We start from the raw sequence: 21,424 nt of genomic DNA on the forward strand, positions 1-21,424 counted from the left end.
TTGAGGTTTTGGTTTTCAAGAAAATGTACTTTTTACTCAACGTCCAGATTGATTTTAATAACTGTTGATGTAGTTGCTTTCAACAGAATTTATGTTTCAAGTATGCAAATTGCTTTTAAAAAATAATGGTACGTGCAGAACTTCTGTCTGACATTTTCCTTGGCTATTTTTTCTAACTTCTTCTCTTTCTCCCAAATTTCTACCAATTCCTTCCAAATTTCTGTTTTCAGACCTTTTGGCTAAAAAACAATAAATCTTCCTCCAGCAAATATGTTCATATTCTATGCTCAAACATAAAGGTAAAGAAAGAAAAATAATTAGAAGAAAGGCAGAGTATATGTGAGTCCTTATAGTATACTGACTAAACTGGATTTTGCTTTTCATTTTTTTCTTAGTCTGTCTATCACTTTGGCTATATCAAAGCCAAAACATTTTATTTCTAGATCTCTTGGCTTTTATACTTTTTATCACTATGTTTTGTCCACTTGGGAGGACAGTGTTAGAAATATTTAAGGTCAAGTTGTAATGTGGATTCCTCTCTGCTCCTACCCGCCACTCTGTGGCTTTTGCAGAAGCAAGAAAGGTATTACCAATATGCTGTTAGTTGACCAGTGCTATCACTAAGAAACTAACCCTCAGACCTGACATTTTGTTGATACTATTACTGATTATTTTTTTTGACCAGGATTAATCTCTCTGCGTGGTCCATATTGAAAAAAATTAAATTCCTGTGCGAAAGCTAACCCTTCAAAGAGTTGGAGAAAGAAGCAGCTCATTTTATTCTTCATTTCATGACAAGAAAGGAGGGGTCACAATATTCTTATCAGACAAAAGAGACATTAAAACAAAGGCCATAAAGAAAGATAAAGGACACTACATGATGATAAAAAAGGATCAATACAAGAAGAGGATATTATTCTTCATTTCAAACTTGAGTAAAAAGATGTTTGTTCTATGTATTTATTTTATGTCCTCTGCTTCTTCTTACTAGATAACCTTTTCAAGACAAGCCCAACATTTGATACTTTTTATCATGAATTCTGAAACAGGTATCATGCCGATGATCATTTATATAATGGTAATTCTCTAAACAGCACATATTAATTAGGAATTCAATTTTCAGGTCACATTTGACCTGTCAGAAGAATATAGGTACTGCTATTCTTACCTATCTTTTAAGATCTAAAAGGAAATGGAATTTATCAGTGCAGGGACATCCCTTTAGAAATAATTGGCTGAAAACTGAGAGATGACTAGTGTTTATATGTGAGAGATTTTAAGTGATGTGAATGTTAAAGAAAAGGTCATAAAATAGCATCCAAACATAGCAGTAATCCATGAGAGAAAAATGACTGAAAGCATTTTGTAACTGTAAACTATTTTGGAAAATGTGGAGTTCCCTTTGTAACGAGCAAAATAGTAAATATTTGTAGTACAATACTCATTTATCAACTGTAATCAGCTTTCTCTAAAAGTGCTGTTAAATGATCAGAACATGTTAATTACCTAATTAAATTCAAATTTGACTAAAACAAAGTATAGCATATTAAATTAAGTTTAATTTAGATCAATTTACATGTAATTACTTTAAGTTTAAAGGAGCTTTCACCAATTACAGATTTTACAAATAATTTACGCACTTATTCATTTATTACACAAAGATATTTTTTACGTGAGGTCCATGTTCTAAGTCTTCTTTGCTCTATCTATGAACACCCACTGTGTTCCCGACTCTGCGCCAGTGGTGGCTGCTGCAGGGCAGTTTAGACAAAGGAAGGAAGTAACTAGCCCCTCTGGACCTTCAGATCTCTGCACAAATGTCCCTCCTCCGGCCTCCCGGGGCTGCCCCATCTAAGTTAGTTTCCACAGTAATTGCTATGTCAGTGTTTCTATGCTTCCTTTGTAGGACTTACCACCACTAGTTTATTTGTTTGTCTACTAGTATATCAGACTTCTGTCCTCCACAATGCAGCTTACATGTCTTGCTTGTAAACATATTAGCTACTCAACTAATGTGTAGAAGAGACATGCATTCGTTAAGGTAGTATGACTTGATGATTTAAGGTAAATAGGAGCTTTTCTCTTAATGATGTAAAGTACAGTTAGAGTGAAACAATCAGCCAGTCTGTAAGAACTAAGTCATGTACACCTCTCTAGATGCAAGAATACATATCAATAGATATTACTGAGATGTATATTAACACACATTCTAGTGGTACATGCTAACATGTCATACAGAACTCTAGACTGAATGGATGTGTCCCCCTCCCCATTCTCAAGTTGAAACCCAATGCTTTGGGTCATGATGGTAAAATCCTCATTAATGGGAGGAGCGCTCTTATAAAAGAAACCCCAAAGAACTTCCGCCCCCTCTCCAGCATGTGAGGACACAGCCAAAAGGATGGACATCTATAACCCAGAAAGTGAGCCCTTGCCGGACACCAAATCTTCTAGCACCTTGATCTTGGACTTCCCAGCAACCAGACTGTGAGAAATAAGTTTCTGGTGTTTATAGACTCCCCAGTCTATGGTATATTTGTTATAGCAGCCCAAAAGGACTAAGCCATAGACGTATACATAGAAACATACGTTACAAAGGTCCATATCAACGCATGTTATGGAGGTTTATGCTAACACAGTGTAGGAGTACACATTAGCATGTGATGGAGGTGCATGTTAACACCTGTTACAGAGGCACACATTGTGGGGTAGAGGCTAACACAGTTATGGAGGTACATGTTAGCATATGTTATGGAAGCACATGCTGACACACGGCGTGGAGGTGCATGTTAGCACCTGTTATGGAAGTACATATTAAGAGCTGAGGAAGCACTAGGGATGGATCAATCAACTTTACTCGAGAATGAGTAAATGATATTTGACTAGGTTCTTATATGACAAATTAAAGTTTTCCAGGCAAAAAATATTCAATATAGAACACAAAGCTGAAGATAATCTAAAGGGCTAAAAGTGTGATAAAAACTGTAAAATAAAGGGCTTGTAGACCTAGCATCTCAAGTCTGAAAGAGAGGCCATCACAGCCCTGCTTGTGGATAGGATTACTTCCAAATTTCTGTTAATGAGCCAACCAGAATCTACGTCACATTTTGTTTCCCTTCAATTTTTCAAAAAGATCCTCTTTATAACTATTGCAATCCCTTCTTTTCGTCTAGATTTGGCACAAAACCTGCAAATCTGGATATGGTGGGAAGAATCATTGGGGAATCACAGAAGTAGTACTGGTCAGTTTTGGTTCTCAAGGCTTGATCGGGAAGCATGCTGGCTGCCTGCGGAGGAGCTGGGGAGAGAAGCAACATGATGGTCACAGCTTGAAGAAGGCAGTGGTGGTGGTTATGAAGGCAAGACACACGGGTGCTTCTGGGAGCCCTGTTTCTTTCAAGGTAAATGATGAAATCACACCTGGGGAGGAGACAACCTCTACAGAGGGTGCAATCATGCCTCTGGGAGAGGAGGATAAGCTGCCCTTGTCCACTTGTGCTACATTGGCCATGAGTAAATAAATGAGAGCTAGTACTTTAAATGATAACTGGTACTTTTCAGAGTTTATAGCTTTGTTATATAATCTTCAGATTACATAGATGCAGTTTTTCATATTGAGTACGCCTCAGCCTGTACCAGTATCTTGAGTGTGCATTTCACTGAAGAACATTAGGCTTCCTATAGTGGTTTGTTGATTGAGTTGATACACTCAGTGACCTCAGGCCTTGTATTGGAAGAGATTCATCACGAGTTTTACATATACATCAACACAATCCCAATTTCTAAAATACAGTTAGAGTACACCAATCAGGCAACCCATAAGTATTTTTTTAATACATACTTGCCATTCATTTGTTTATTCATTTAATTATTTTTTTCAAATTCTAGTCATGTGTCTGTATTTTTTGTTTGTCTGTTTAGCACTTTGCCAGCTTTAATAAACATAGAAAGTGGTCCTGAAAGAGGATTCAGTCTAATGCTTTTGGGATACTTGCTGACACATAGAGTTAGTAATTACAGAATTTTTAGCCAGACTGTATTTGTGAGCCGGTACAGAACCAGTATAGAAGGCAGTTCAGTGTCCCTTACAGCAAGTAATGCACAATAATTCTCTAGCACCCAAAGCTTCCGGGAAGGAGGGTATACCGCGAGTGGCTTTGAAGTTAATGGATGTATAATAGATTTTGGATTTTGGTAGAGACATTTCTAGTGAATATACACCATAATGCTACATACTGGTGTAATGTAAAACTGAGCTCAGTCAGAGAAAATTTTTTTAAAATTACAAAGTGTTCCTTAAATTTACTGTGAATGTATTGATTGGGTTTATTGAGATAAACACTCATGATACTCCTGAAATAACATAAAGAGGAGTACACCTGGCTTGGCAAAATGTATCAATTACTGAAGGACCTTTTTTCTACTCTGAATAGGATCATCATAGAATCCTGAAATTTTAACTAACTTTGGCATTAGATATGCCTTTGAGCAAATCAGAACCCAATTGCCTATCGTATATTGACATTTCTTTCACAGTCAGAGAAATTTACTAAAAATGATAAAAAGAAAGCACTCCTCTATGACTTAAGCTAAATGGTAGAGGAACTCACTGTTCATTCCTGTCTGACTGTGCACAGTGCTGCCAGCCACCCCCCTGGCCCGTATAATACATCCAGCCACATTCTTGTGCACAGTTTCAGCTCCGCGTTGTTCGCTGTAGACATCCTTGCTCGCAGTGAATGTCTCCCCCTTGAGCTTTGCCTTTGTCATCGGTCTGAAAACTTGGAACAGCTTATCTGACTGTAATCTTTAGTTTCTCTTCAAGATTGTGGTTTTTAGATTTGCTCCTTTTGGTTAACATTCCAACTGAACTTCTTCACTCCTGAGAGAACTTCTCTTTACCTCTTTGTTACCTTTCTCACCAGGTGAGCAGACCCAGGGGAAATTTTTCCTCTTTGCAGTGTAATTTGACAGTTCTTGTGTGTAGAACATTAGCCATTTTCAATTGCCCTTGAGAATTTTAGGTTTCCTTATTATGGAAATAATAAAAAATCAGTTAAGTGATGTTTGAAGTGAAATTATTTTTTAAAAAGGAGAAGACATCAGTACTTATAACTTAGAGCTGTTTAAAAGAGGTTTGATGAATATGGAAGACCACCATGATTTTTCATGACACCAAGTAAACATCTCTTCCACTTCTTAGCTAACTCTCCTTTACACCAGCATATTGCTTCTGCGTTCTCAACTACATTATGGCTATGATGAAGTGATCTCCCACATATGAAGTAAAACTGTAAAACTGAGCTCTCTGTTTGCTCATTCTGGGTTTGCCACCAAGGAAGTCATTCAAGATATATATCAAAGTTACTGGATTGAGATGAATTGGCATGAAATATGATCTGAGAACCATGGGGGATTTATTAAGATCTTTGTGTTACTGCAGTCTCATGCAGAAGCTTTTGTGAGTTTCTGCAGGTCAGGAGCTGGAGGCAGGAGAAATCATAGCTGCATGGTCACAGATACCATAAACCCCTCCTTCCTCTGCATGTTAGCGGTCTCCTTGGCAACATATTTTCTCTCTTGCCTTTGGAAATTGTTATTAAGTAGAAACAATTTGGGTTGTTATAGCAATGAAGATGACTAAAACCAAGGTCAAGAGATAACTGTTTTTCTCCTCAGTAGGAAAAGAGTCCTCCCGTGAATGTGCATTAGTCATTAGTTGAGCATTTCTCTCTTACTTGATGGCTTTATAGGGACCCTCATGCTGAACTCCCATAAGCTCGGCTTGAATATACCTTGGAAATCCAAGTGACTTCTGCCAGGAAAAGGACAATTTGAAATTCATTATAAGAACCAATTCTAGGAAAAATAAATTGAGAAATAAGTATGGCCCATTTTCTACTTTGTTGCCTGTTAAACTGAAGAAACTATGAACTTATTAGCTACCCTTAGAAAATGGAACAGTGCAGCACCACAATTATGTCACAGTTTTAAAAGAACACAAGTTAGGGGAGACACTGTAAATATTAATTACTGACAAAAAATGTACTGAGTCCACTAAAGGTTTTCCTCGGAGTCTTGAAAGTAAAAAGAGGAAATGGATTCAAGTAGATGTTCATTTCTGTAATCCTCGCCAGCTATGAGTGCAAATGAGGAGACACCAATATTTTCCTGGCCTCTGAAACCACCCGCTAATGCAGCATTTTTATCATCACTTAAAATCTCTCATAGGATTACTGCTGAGCATCTCTGGGGATGTCATGTGACCATGAATGTGTTGTATACCAGGTTCTGCTTTGACCCTTTCCAGATACCCATTCCCCTCCACACCCCATGAGGGCAGCTCACAACTACCACAGCTAGTAGTACCTGCCCTGAGAATGCTAATTATGTATTAAGAGTTCTAGTTCATAATGCCCCAAATAGCCCTGTGTGTATTGGGGTTCTCCATGCACTGAAGCATGACACCTTGTCATAGGGCAACAAGACTCCCACATCTCGTAGAATCCCTGTGTAAATAGCTGCTTCAGGTTCTGTGTCCAGGCTCTCTTGCACAGACTCAGGCACAATTCCATGAGGACTAATAAAATTTTGTGTGATACCATATTTCTGAATTCCTGAATCTCTTTCCTGCAGTCACTCATGTGTGACAGCCCTCCCTTCATTTCCAGTTCTAACTCTTTGGTTCTATGAGAAATTCCTTTATTCTTAAAATAAACCCATAGGAAAAACTGAATAATGTAAATCAACAATTATTAAGGTGTAGTCCACATACCTCTGGGGGTCCCTGAGGCCCTTTCAGGGGGTCCACTAGGTCAAAACTAATGGTAAATACAAAAGGCCTCCTTTCATTTACAGTGTTCTTAGATCTTTAGGAATTTTGGCTTCCCAGCATGAAGTGAACCCTATTTATGTTCCCATTCATACTAATCCCTTTGAAAACTGAAAAAATTGTCAGAGGTTGCATAAGCTAAAAGAGCTCAGTGACTAAATGAGAAGCCCAATGTTAAAGCTTAAAGGCTTTGTGTTTTGTGCAGGATGGGGTGACCGCTCTGTAATGCAGGGTAGGAAGAAAGGCCTCCATGAAAAGAGATGGAGGAGTTGGGGCTCATTTATGACATTTGCCTGTGTTACCCATGGAATGAGACCTCATGGTTTCTGCCGAGTGGGTCCTCACCATACTGCCCAGCCCCCAGAGCCACAGCTGGCTGACCCAAGCTGGACAAGCCTGCCTGGTCTTTCAGTAATTTGGAAGTGGGGCAAAGAGAATCTGGCTAAGTTGGCCATAACTCCCTATGAACATGGGCTGTTGAGAATGTTGGTCTGCAGAGAGAGAGATGGTAAAAATGCATTCAGGGGAACAAGGAAGTCTGTGTGGCCCTAGAAAGAAAGCCAAAAAGATGAGTCCTTGGGCAACTTGGTATTCAATTGTTCTTCAGGGCCTGGTTCCAGGCTTTCAGGAGACTGGCTTTATTACAGTTTTTTCTTTTTTATTCCGCAAAACATCTTTTTGTCCTAAAATGTTTCCCTTTATAATTTAAACCAGTTGAGTGAGTTCTTTTCCTTAAAAAGCAAACAATTCCTGATGAAGACAAAATTTGATTCGGAAAGGGCTGTTATCATCCCAAGTGAGATCTTTGAGTAAGTTTTTTAAAAAACACCTGTTCCTCAAATAAAATACATCTTAAGTCAGTACACTATTTATATAACAATTATATAAATTATGGAGGATGATAGCAATTGCGTAATTGTTATAAAACAGTCACAAGTGGTAAATAATTCTGGAAATATAAATACATTTCTTTTTCTTTAATTTTTGGTTGAGTTGGATCTTTATTGTTGCACACGATCTTTCTCTAGTTGTGGCAAGTGGGGGCTACTCTTCGTTGTATTGTGTGGGCTTCTCAGTGCAGTGTCTTCTGTTGTTGTGGAGCATGGGCTCTAGGCACACCAGCTTCAGTAGTTGTGGCACACAGGCTTAGTTGCTCCATGGCATGTGTGATCTTCCCGGACCATTTTCCTGGACCAGAGATCAAACCCATATCCCCTGCATCAACAGGCGGATTCTTAACCACTGTGCCACCAGGGAAGTCCCCAAATACATTCCTGACCATACACATTTTAATCACAGTAGTTAGAAGTTCAAAAACTCTCAATAAAATAATCATCATCATAAAAGAGTTATACACTTGCTTTCATGAATAGAGAATTCTTTATGACAATGTAAATGCTTACTTGTTCCATTGTTAGATTTTTTATAGGAATGAATGTTAGATTTAATATTATTTCATATGTGTGTATGACACTGAAGACTTTAAGTACTTTTTCCGCAATAATTTTGAGAAGTTATGTTCTCCATTGGAGACTAATTTTGCAAAGTTGGGTACATTTCAAAGCTACAGAAATATTCAAAAGTTTGTCTAGTGAAGTATTGCAGTAAATATTTAAAATACTTCAATAATATTCTTACTAAATTAAAAAAAATCTTTTTTTAAGTTTTTTATACATTGATGTACTACAGTAACATATTCCTTATTATGTCTACTAATGTTAATTGTTAATTTTTACGTTATTCCTCCAGCTCACTTCATTATAATTCCATTATTTACTTATGTCATCTAAACAATGAAAGATCAAGTTTATTTTTCAGATCATAAATCCATCTTTAAAATTGTATAATATTATCCAATATAGAAAAACAAATTGATTTTAAAATTCAGTTTTGGATTAAAGGCAAGCTGATCGTGGCATATGTAGCTGAAGTGAATTTTTTCCCTTATTTTTCTAGGACTTTCCATGTTTGAAAGATTGGCTAAATGTTTGGCATCAGTTCGTTTGAGCATCAATAATGCATTTTCACAAATAATATCACTTCAAAAATTTCTTTTTCCTCTCAAAGTTTCCAAGAATAGTGTATTGAATTTTTCAGCATAAATTTGCTTAAATATTCATTTTACTTAAAATATCATCCCAAGCCAAAAAAAATTATGAGACAACATTTTCAAAAGTGTATCTTGTTTGCATTATAGAATTGATATCTTACTATCAATGACTTCTTTAAAAATAGTGGTTAGTATTCTACTAACAATTTTCAAGGACTTGTTGGCACCATCTTGATTTTTCTATCATATATTCTACAGTGGTTTCAAATGTTGGATAAATGCCTTTTTGACAGAGTCCAACATTTCACTGGATAACAATAAGAAATACCAATGATGTAAAAGTATCTTTGCTGAAAGTGGGGAAAGTGACATCAGTAAGATGGTGGGTGAGAAGGTTCCAGCTCTTGTACCTCCACAAAAAAAATAATAATAATTTTGGGCTTATTCATTGGTGAAAATAGCTCTGGGAGATTTCTGGAATAAAATTGAGAAGTTTCAGCAGCCCAGTGGAGCACAAAAACAGAGGATGGTCACATAAAAAAGTGTAAAAATCATTTTACATGTGTCATCTCATACACCAGGCTGGCACAGCTCAGTGTGAAGAGGGATTCCTTCAGCTAGCTCTCTCTTCCACCCTTTGTAGAAAAGGAGAACAGGAGGATCTCAGCAGCCTTCACCACAGAGGACTCCATCAGGGGTGACTATACTTAGACAAAATAGGCTTTAAGTCAAAAGGTGTCTCTAGAGAGAAAGAAGGTAACTGTATACCATAAAAGGTCAATTCAACAGGAAGAAATAACAATTATAAATATATTTATGCTGAACATCAGAGAACCTGAATATATAAAACAAACATTGACATATCTGAAGGAAGAATTGATAGCAATACAATAACAGTGGGAGACTTTAATATCCAACTTTCAAAAACAGATAAAACATCCAAACAGAAAACCAATAAACAACTGACTCAGACAATACTATAGGCCAAATGATCCTAACAGAAACATACAGAACTTTCCACCCAACAGCAGAAGAATACACATTCTTCTCAAGCACACAGGGAACATTCTCCAAGGTAGGTCACGTGTTAGGTCATAAAACAAGTATTAACAAATTTAAGATGGTCAGTTTTTCAATTATCTTTTCCAAGTGCAATGGAATGAAACTAGAAATCAATAACAATAAGATAAGAGGAAAATTCACAAATGTGGAAACTGCGCAACATACTCTTGAATGATTATTGGGTCAAAAAGGAAATCAAAAGGGAATTTAAAAAGTATCTTGAGACAAATGAAAACAAAAGCACAACATACAAAAACTTATGAGGTGCAGCTAAGTCAGTACTAACAGGTAAGTATAAAGTGATAAATGGATACATTAAAAAAGAAGAAAAACTTCAAACAATCTAACTTTACACATCAAGGAATTAGAAGAAGAAAAACAAAGCTCAAGTTAGCAAAAAGAAAGAAATAGTAAAGATAAGAGCAGAAATAAGTCAAATAAAGAATAAAAATCAATAGAAAAATCAACAAAAATAAAAGCTGGTTTTTTAAAAGATAAACAAAATTGACTTAGCTAGACTAAGAAAAAGAGAAAAGACTCAAGTAAATAAAAAATGAAAGAAGAAATATTACAATGGATGCCTCAGAAATAAAAAGAATCACAAGGGACTATTATAAACAACTATATGCCCACAAAGTGGATAACTTAGAGGAAATGGACAAACTCCTAGAAACATGTAACCTGCTGAGAACAATAAATAGAAATACTGAAGAAATAGAAAATCTGAACAGAACAATAACAGACAAAGAAAAGTCCAAGACTAGAAGGCTTTATCAGTGAATTCTACCAAACATTTGAAGAAGAATTAATATCAGTTCTTGTTAAACTCTTCAAAAAATTTAAGAAGTGGTAACTCTTCCAAACTCATTTTATGAGGTCAGCATCACCCTGATACTCAAGCCAGACAAAGAAACCACAAGAAAATAAAACCACAAACTAATATCCATGATGAATACTGATCCAAAAATACTCTATGTAATACACTAGCAAACTGAATTAAACAGTACATTAAAAGGCTAAAACAACATGACCAAGTGGGATATATCCCTGGGATGTAAGGCTGGTTCAACATACAAAATCAATCAATGGTTATGCTACATTAACAGAATGAAAAAAAAAATGACCTCTTCAACAAATGCATAAAACATATTTGACAAAATTCAACATTCATTTATAATAAAAACTCTCAATAAAATAGGTATAGAAAAAACTTTCCTCCACATGATAAACATTAGTGATAACATCACAAACAGTAAGCAAAACTTGAAAGCTTTTCTTCTAAGATCAGGTACAAGGAGGATGCCCACACTCACAGCTTCTATTCACCATAATAGTAGAAATCCTAGCTAAAGAAATTAAACAAGAAAAAGAAATAAAATGCATTCAAATAGAAAGGGAAGAAGTTAAATTATCTCTGCTTTCAGATTACACAACCATATATGTAGAAAACCCTAAAAACTCAACAAAAAATTTAGAACTAATAAATAAGTTCATTAAAGTTGTGGGATACATGGATTAGTCCAAGATGGTGGAGTAGAAGAACATGCACTCACTCCCTCTTGTGAGAGCACCAGAATCACAGCTGAACAATCATCAACAGGAAGACACTGGAACTCACGAAAAAAGATACCCCACAGCCAAAGACAAAGGAGAAGCTGAAATGAGACAGTATGAGGGGTGCAATCATGATAAAATCAAATGCCATAACTGCTCAGTGGGCAACTCACAAACCAGAAAACAAGTATACCAGAGAAGTCCACCCACCCACTGGAGAGAAGGTTCTGAGCCCCACATCAGGTTTCCCAACCTGGGGGTCTGGCAATGATAGGAGGAATTCCCAGAGAATCAGACTTTGAAGGCCAGTGGAATTTGATTGCAGGACTTCCACAGGACTGGGGGAAACAGAGACACCACACTTGGAGGGCACAAACAAAGAAATGTGTGCACTGGGACACAGGGGGAAGGAGCAGTGACCCCATAGGATACTGAAACAGACCTACCTGCTAGTTTTGGAGGGTCTCCTTTTGTGGCAAGGGCAGCTGTGGTGCACTGCAGGGAAAAGGACACTGGCAGCAGAAGTTCTGGGAAGTGCTCATTGGCGTGAGCCCTCCCAGAGTCCTCCTTTAGCCTCACCAAAGAGCCTGTAAGCTCCAGTGCTGGGTTGCCTCAGGCCAAACAACCAACAGGGAGGGGACTTATCCTCACTCATCAGCAGAAAATAGGATTAAAGTTTTACTGAGCTCTGCCCACAAGAGCAACACTCAGCTCTACTAACCACCTGTCCCTCCCACCAGGAAGCATGCACAAACCTCTTAGATAACTTCATCCAAAAGAGGGCAGACAGCAGAAGCAAGAAGAACTATAATCCTGCAGCCTGCAGAATGAAAACCACAATCACAGAAAGATAGACAAAATGAAAAGGCAGAGGACTTTGTAAGAGATGAAGGAACAAGATAAAAACCCAGAAAAACAACTAACTGAAGTGAAGATAGGCAAATTTCCAGAAAAATAATTCAGAATAATAGGACTTACTAGGTGGTGCAGTGGTTAAGAATCTGACTGCCAATGCAGGGGACACAGGTTTGATCCCTGTTCCAGGAAGATGCCACATGCAAAGGAGCAACTAAGCTTATGTGCCACAACTATTGAGCCTGTGTCCTAGAGCCTGTGAGCCACAACTGTTGAGCCAATGTGTCACAACTACTGAAGCCCACGCACCTAGAGCCCATGCTCTGTAGCAAGAGAATCCATCGCAATGAGGAGCCAGTGCACAACAATGAAGATTAGCCCCTGCTCTCCACAATTAAAGAAAGCCCATGTGCAGCAATGAAGAGACAACACAGCCAATAAATAAGTAAATAAATTCATTTTAAAATATAAAATAAAATACACCATGCTGTTTAAAAAACAAATAAATAAAAAAAGAATTCACAACTAACTGCTGAACAATCATTGACAGAAAGACACTGGAACTCACCAAAAAAGACACCCCACATCCAGAGACAAAGGAGAAGCCACAGTGAGATGGTAGGAGGGGAGAAATCACATTAAAATCAAATCCCATAAATCCTGGGTGGGTGACTCACAAACTGGAGATCAGTTATACTGCAGAAGTCCACCCACTAAAGTGAGTGCTCTGAGCCCCACGTCAGGCTTCCCAACCTGGGGGTCCAGCAACAGGAGGAGGAATCCCCAGAAAATCAGACTTTGAAAGCCAGTGAGATTTGATTGCAGGACCTCCACAGGACTGGGGGAAACAGAGACTCCACTTTGGAGGGCACACAAAAAAGTGTGCTCACCAGGATCCAGGGGGAAGGAGCAGTGACCCCATAGGAAACAGAACCAGACCTGCCTGCTGGTGTTGGAGAGTTGCCTGCAGAGTTGGGGGGCAGCTGTGGCTCATTGAGGAGACAGGGGCACTGGCAACAGGGGTTCTGGGAAGTGCTCATTGGCATGAGCCCTCCCAGAGTCTGCCATTAGCCCCACCAAAGAGCCCATAGGCTCCAGTGCTGGGTAGCCTCAGGCCAAACGACCAACAGGGTGGGAGCACAGCCTCACCCATTAGCAGACAAGCAGATTAAAGTTTTACTGAGCTCTGCCCACCCACTCCTACCCACCATCAGTCCCTCCCATCAGGAGCACGCACAAGCCTCCTAGATAGCTTCCTCCACAAGAGGGCAGACAGCAGAATCAAGCAGTATCAACAGTATTTCATCTTGTGGAACTGAAAACCACAGCCACAGAAAGAGAGAAAATGAAAAGGCAGGGGACTTTGTACCAGATGAAGGGACAGGATAAAAAACCAGAAAAACAACTAAATGAAGAGGAGATAGGCACCATTCCAGAAAAAGAATTCAGAATAATGATGGTGAAGATGATCCAGGACTTTGAAAAAAGACTGGATGCAAAGATCAAAAAGTTTACCAAAGACCTAGAATTAAAGAGCAAACAAACAGAGATATACAATACAATAACTGAAATGAAAAAATACACTAGAAGGAACCAATAGCAGATTAACTGAGGCAGAAGGGTGAATAAGTGACCTGGAAGACAGAATGGTGAAAATCACTGATGCAGAAAAGAATAAGGAAAAAAGAATGAAAAGAACTGAAGACAGCCTAAGAGACCTCTGGGATAATGTTAAACGCACCAACATTCACATTTAAAGGGTCCTTGAAGGAGAAGAGAGAGAGAAAGGACCCGAGAAAATATTGGAAGAGATTCTAGTTGAAAACTTCCCTAACATGGGAAAGGAAATAGCTACCCAAGTTCAGGAAGCACAGAGAGTCCCAGGCAGAATAAACCCAAGGAGAAACACGCCAAGACATATAGTAGTCAAATTGACAAAAATTAAAGACAGAGAAAAGTTATTAAAAGCAACAAGGGAAAAACAACAAATAACATACAAGGGAACTTCCATAAGGTTAACAGCAGATTTATCAGCATAAACTCTGCAATCCAGAAGGGAGTGGCATGAAATATTTCAAGTGATGAAAGGGAAGAATCTACAACCAAGAATACTCTACCCAGCAAGGATCTCATTCAGATTTGACAGAGAAATCAAAAGCTTTACAGCAAGCAACAGCTAAGAGAATTCAGCACCACCAAACCAGCCCTACAACAAATGCTAAAGGAACTTCTCTAAGTGGGAAACATAAGAGAAGAAAAGGACCTACAAAAACAAAAACAAAACAATTAAGAAAATGGTAATAGGAACATACATATTGATAATTACCTTGAATGTAAATGGACTAAATGCACCAACCAAATGACACAGACTGGACGAATGGATACAAAACCAAGACCCATATATGTGCTGTCTACAAGAGACCCACTTCAGACCTAGGGACACATACAGACGGAAAGTGAGGGGATGGAAAAAGATATTCCATGCAAATGAAAATCAAAAGAAAGCTGGAGTAGCAATAGCTTATCAGATAAAATAGACTTTAAAATAAAAAATGTTACAAGAGACAAGAAAGGACATTACATAAAGATCAAGGGATCCATCCAAGAAGAGGAGATAACAAGTATAAATATATATGCACCCAATATAAGAGCACCTCAATATATAAGGCAAATGCTAGCAACTATGAAAGAGGAAATGCAAGGCAGACATAGAGACACAGATGTAGAGAACAAACACATGGACACAAGTGGGGAAAGTGGGGAGGTTTTGGGGGGGATGAATTGGGAGATTGGGATACCAAATTGTACACTCTAAATATATACTGTTTATTATTGTCTGTTAACTATATCTCAATAAAAGTTCTTAAAAAAAAGAAAAAAATAAAAAAAAAGAATTCAGAATAATGATAGTGAAGATGATCCAGGACATTGGAAAAAGAATGTATGCAAAGATCTAAAAGATGCAAGACATGTTTACCAAGGACCTAGAAGAATTAAAGAACAAACAAACAGAGATAAGCAATACAATAACTGAAAGGAAAAATACACTAGAAGGAATCAATAGGAGAAGGCAGAAGAACGGATAAGTGACCTGGAGTCACAGAGATGGAAATCACTGCCATGGAACAGAATAAGTAAAAAAGAATGAAAAGAAATGAAAACATCCTGAGACCTCTGTGACAACATTAAATGCACCAACATTTGCATTATAGGGGTTCCAGAGGAGAAGAGAGAAAAGACCCGAGAAAATACTTGAAGAGATTATAGTCAAAAACTACCCTAACATGGGAAAGGAAATTGCCACCCAAATCTAGGAAGCGCAGAGAGTCCCAGACAAGATAAACCCAAGGAGAAAAATGCCAAGACACATAGTAATCAAACTGACAAAAATTAAAGACAAAGAAAAATTATTAAAAGCAACAAGGGACAAATGACAAATAACATAGAGGGGAACTCCCATAAGGTTAACAGCCGAGCTCTCAGCAGAAACTCTGCAAGCCAGAAGGGAGTGACACAATATATTTACAGTAATGATAGGGAAGAACCTACAACCAAGAATACTGTACCCAGAAAGGAACTTATTCAGATTCAACAGAGAAATCAAAAGCTTTACAGACAAGCAAAAGCAAAGAGAATTCAGTACCAGAAACCAGCCCTACTACAAATGCTGGAGGAACTTCTCTAAGGGAGAAAAACAAGAGAAGAAAACCACCTACAAAAACAAACCCAAAACAAATAAGAAAAGGATAATAGGAACATATGAGGGTGAGTCAAAAATTATCCACATTCTGGCTGTAGAATTTATCTTAATTAACTTTTAGAAAACACAAATACACAATTTTTTGACATAATCTCCTTGTTTCTCAATACATTTTGTCCATCAGTCAACAAGCTTTCATAGTCCCTCATTAAAAAATGTTTTAGCCTGAGCTGTGAGCCATGAATGCACCACTGTCTTCACTTCATCAGAAGTGAATCTTCATCCTCATAGTGCTGCTTTCAAGGGACCAAATAGGTGAAAGTCCGATGGATCAAGGTCAGGACTACAGGGAGGATGATTTAACATCTCAAAACAAAGTTTTTACAGAGTGTCAACAATGTGGGAAAAGTGTGTGGACATGCATTGTCATGCAAGATCACAACACCCTTAAATAGCAGTCCTCTGTGTTTAATCTGAAGTTTAGACTTCAGCACAAACTTTTTGAAACCTAAGTCTCTCATGGGTTATTTCATAGGTAGAGCCATGCTGATTTCCAAAATAGTCCACTGTCACTTGTCATTCTGTGAATGACAGAATCATTTCAGGTGTACACTCAATGTTGTCATCAGCTGTGGATGTGGAAGGGCATCCAGCTCCTTCTTGATGGTTAACACTTGTGCAACCTTCCTTGAACTTCTCTATCCATTCATACACAGTTTTTCACAACCAAATATTTTCTCCATACTGCACACAATATCTTCAATAAATAACAGCACCAGGTATACCCTCAGACCACAGAAAATGAATCACTGCACACTGCTCTTCTTTCATGAAAATCACAAGTGGGGCATCCATTTTTGCTCACACTGCAGTTACAAATGAACTAATGTAACATGTTCACACATGCATAGCAGTGACTGTGGAGACAGTAGCCTGAACAGAAAGTGCCAATAAGACAGCGTGGCCAACAGAAGTTTTAATATAACTGGAATGTGGATAATTTTTGACATACCTTTGTACAAATTGATAATTACCTTCAATGTAAATGGATTACATGCACCAACCAAAAGACACAGACTGGCTGAATGGATACAAAAACAAGATCCCTATCTATATATGCTGTCTACAAGAGACCCTCTTCAGACCTAGGGACACATACAGACTGAAAGTGAGAGGATGGAAAAAGATATTCCACGCAAATGAAAATCAAAAGAAAGCTGGAGTAGCAATACTCATATCAGATAAAATAGACTTTAAAATAAAAATGTTACAAGAAACAAGGAAGGACACCACATTAATGATCAAGGGATCAATCCAAGAAGAAGATACAACAATTATAAATATATATGCACCCAATATAGGAGCACCTCAATACATAAGGCAAATGCTAGCAACTATGAAAGAGGAAATCAACAGTAACACAATAATAGTGGGTGCTTTTAACACTCACTTACCAATGGACAGATCATCCAGGCAGAAAATTAATAAGGAAATGCAAGCTTTAAATGACACAATAGAGCAGATAGATTTAATTCATATGTATAGGACATAACATCCAAAAACAGAAGATTACAATTTCTTCTCAAGTTTACATGGAACATTCTCCAGGATAGATCACATCTTAGGTCAGAAATCAAGCCTTGGTAAATTTAGGAAAATTGAAATCATATCAAGCATTTTTTCCAATCACAATTCTATGAGATTAGAAATAAATTACAGGGGAAAAAAAAAACAAATACATGGAGGCTAATCAATACACTACTAAATAAGCAAAAGAAATCAAAGAGGAAATAAAAAAATACCTAGAGACAAATGACAATAAAAACATGACAATCCAAAACCTATGGGATGCAGAAAAAGTAGTTCTAAGAGAGAAGTTTATATCAATATAACACTACCTCAAGAAACAAGAACAATTCCAAATAAACAATCTAACCTTACACCTATAGAGAAAGAAGAACAAAGAAAATCCAATGTTAGTAGAAGGAAAGAAACAAAGATCAGAGCAGAAATAAATGAAATAGAAACAAAGAAAACAATAGCAAAGATTAATAAAAGTAAATGATGGTTCTTTAAAAAGACAAACAAAATTGATAAACCTTTAGCCAGACTCATCAAGAAAAAGAGGGAGAGGACTCAAATCAATAAAATTGGAAATGAAACAGAATTTACAACAGACACCACAGAAATACAAATTCTCTTAAGAGATATGCCAATAAAATGGACAAGCTGGAAGAAAAGGACAAAATCTTAGAAACGTATACCCTTCCAAGACTGAACCAGGAATAAATAGAAAATATGAACAGGCCAATTACAAGCAATAAAATTGAAACTGTGATTAAAAATCTTCCAACAAACAAAAGTGCAGGACCAGATGTCTTTACAGGTGAATTCTATTCAATCTTTAGAGAAGAGCTAACACCCATTCTTCTCAAACTCTTCCAAAGAATTGCAGAGGAAGGAACACTGCCAAATTCATTCTACCAGGCCACCATCACCCTGATGCCAAAACCAGACAAAGATACCACAAAAACAAAACAAAACAAAACAAAAATTATAGACCAATATCACTGATGAATTTAGATGCAAAAATCTCAACAAAATGCTAGAGTCCAACAACACATTAAAAGGACCATACACCATAATCAAATGGGATTTAACCCAGGGATGCAAGGATTCTTCAATATATGCACAGCAACCAATGTGATACACCATATTAACAAATTAAAGAATAAAAGCCATATAATCATCTCAATAGATTCAGAAAAAGCTTTTGACAATATTCAACACCCATTTATGATAAAAACTCTCCAGAACGTGGGCATAGAGGGAACTTACCTCAACATTATAAAGGCCATAGATGACAAACCCACAGCAAACATCATTCTCAATAGTGAAAGATTGAAAGCATTTCCTCTTAGATCAGGAGCAAGACAAAGATGTCCACACTCTCCACTACTATTTAACATAATTTTGGAAGTCCTTGACACAGTAATCAGAGAAGAAAATGAAATAAAAGGAAACCAAATTGGAAAAGAAAAAATAAAACTGTCACTGTTTGCAGATGACATGATATATACATAGAAAATCCTAAAGATGCCACCAGAAAACTACTGGAGCTAATCAATGAATTTGGTAAAGTTGCAGGATACAAAATTAACACGCAGAAATCTCTTGCATTCCTATACACTAACAATGAAAGATCAGAAAGAGAAATTAAGGAAACAATCCCATTCACCATAACAACAAAAAGAATAAAATACCTAGGAATAAACCTACCTAAGTAGGTACAAGAACTGTGTGCAGGAAATTATAAGACACTAATGAAAGAAATCAAAGATGACACAAACAGATGGAGAGATATACCAAGTTCTTGGATTGGAAGAATCAACATTGTGAAAATGACTATACTACCCAAAGCAATCTACAGATTCAATGCAATCCCTATCAAATTACCAATGGCATTTTTTACAGAACTAGAACAAAAAAATTCTAAAATTTGTATGGAGACACAAAAGACCCAAATAGCCAAAACAATCTTGAGACAACAAACAAACAAACAAACAAAACAACAACAACAAAAACAGAGCTGGAGGAATCAGACTGGCTGACTTGAGAATATACTACAAAGCTACAGTAATCTAGACAATATGATACTGGCACAGAAACAGAAATATAGATCAATGTAACAGGATAGAAAGTCCAGAGACAAACACACACACCTATAGTCAACTATTCTATGACAAAGGAGGCAAGGATGTACAATGGAGAAAAGACAGCCTCTTCAATAAGTGGTGCTGGGAAAACTGGACAGCTACATGTAAAAGAATGAAATCAGAACACTTCCTAACACCATACACAAGAATAAACTCAAAATGGATTAAAGACCTAAATGTAAGGCCAGACACTATAAAACTCCTAGAGGAGAACATAGGAAGGACACCCTTTGATATAAATCACAGAAAGATCTTTTTTGACCCACCTCCTAGAGTAATGGAAACAAAAACAAAAATAAGTGGGACCTAATGAAACTTCAAAGCTTCTGCACAGCAAAGGAAACTATAAGCAAGATGAAAAGACAACCCTCAGAATGGGAGAAAATATTTGCAAATGAATCAACAGACAAAGGATTAATCTCCAAAATATAGAACAGTGTATGCAGCTCAATATCAAAAAACAAACAATGCAATCAAAAAATGGGCAGAAGACCTAAATAGGCATTTCTCCAAAGATGACATACAGATGGCCAAGAGGCACATGGAAAGCTGCTCAACGTCACTAATTATTAGAGAAATGCAAATCAAAACTACAATGAGATATTACCTCACACAGGTTAGAATGGGCATCATCAGAAAATCTACAAACAGTAAATGCTGGAGAGGGTGTGGAGAAAAGGGAACACTCTTGTACTGTTGGTGGGAATGTAAATTGATACAGGCACTATGGAGAACAGTATGGAGGTTCCTTAAAAAACTAAAAATGAAATTACCATATGACCCAGCAATCCCTCTACTGGGCATATACCCAGAGAACACCATTATTCAAAAAGACACATGCACCCCAATGTTCATTGCAGCATTATTTACAATAGCAAGGTCATGGAAGCAACCTAAATGTCCATTGACAGACAGGTGGATAAAGAAGATGTGTATATATACAATGGAATATTACTCAGCCATAAAAAGGAACGAAATTGGGTCATTTGTAGAGACGTGGATGGACCTAGAGACTGTCCTATAGAGTGAAGTAAGTCAGAAAGAGAAAAACAAATATTGTATATTAACATATATATGCAGAATCGAGAAAAATGGTACAGATTAACTAGTTTATAAGGCAGAAATAGAGATGCAGATGTAGAAAACAAATATATGGACACCAAGGGGGGAAAGCATGGGGGGTGATTGGGGTGGGACAAATTGGGAAATTGGGATTGCCATATATACATTCATATATATAAAACAGATGACTAATCAGAAAAAAGTATCAAATTGTATACTTTAAATATATGTGATTTGTATGTCAATTATATATCAATAAAATTCTTTTTAAAAGGGAAAAAATAAGGTTGTAGGAGGCAAAATGAACATACAAATATCTGTCATATTTCTATATAAAATCAATGAACTATCCTAGGAGGAAACTGAAAAAATAATCCAATACACAATAGCAACAAAAAGAATAAAAGATTTAGGAATAAACTTAACTAAACAGGTAAGATATTTTTAAAGCAAATATTATAAAACACTAATGAAGAAAATTAAAGGAAACACAGATAAATGGAAAGACATCATCTGTTCATGGATTGGAAGAGTTAACATTACTAAAATTTCCATACTACTTAAAGTGATCTACAGATTCAATGCAATCTCTA

The sequence above is a fragment of the Hippopotamus amphibius genome, chromosome 3 (genome assembly GCF_030028045.1).
Source record: "Hippopotamus amphibius kiboko isolate mHipAmp2 chromosome 3, mHipAmp2.hap2, whole genome shotgun sequence".
NCBI lineage: Eukaryota > Metazoa > Chordata > Mammalia > Artiodactyla > Hippopotamidae > Hippopotamus > Hippopotamus amphibius.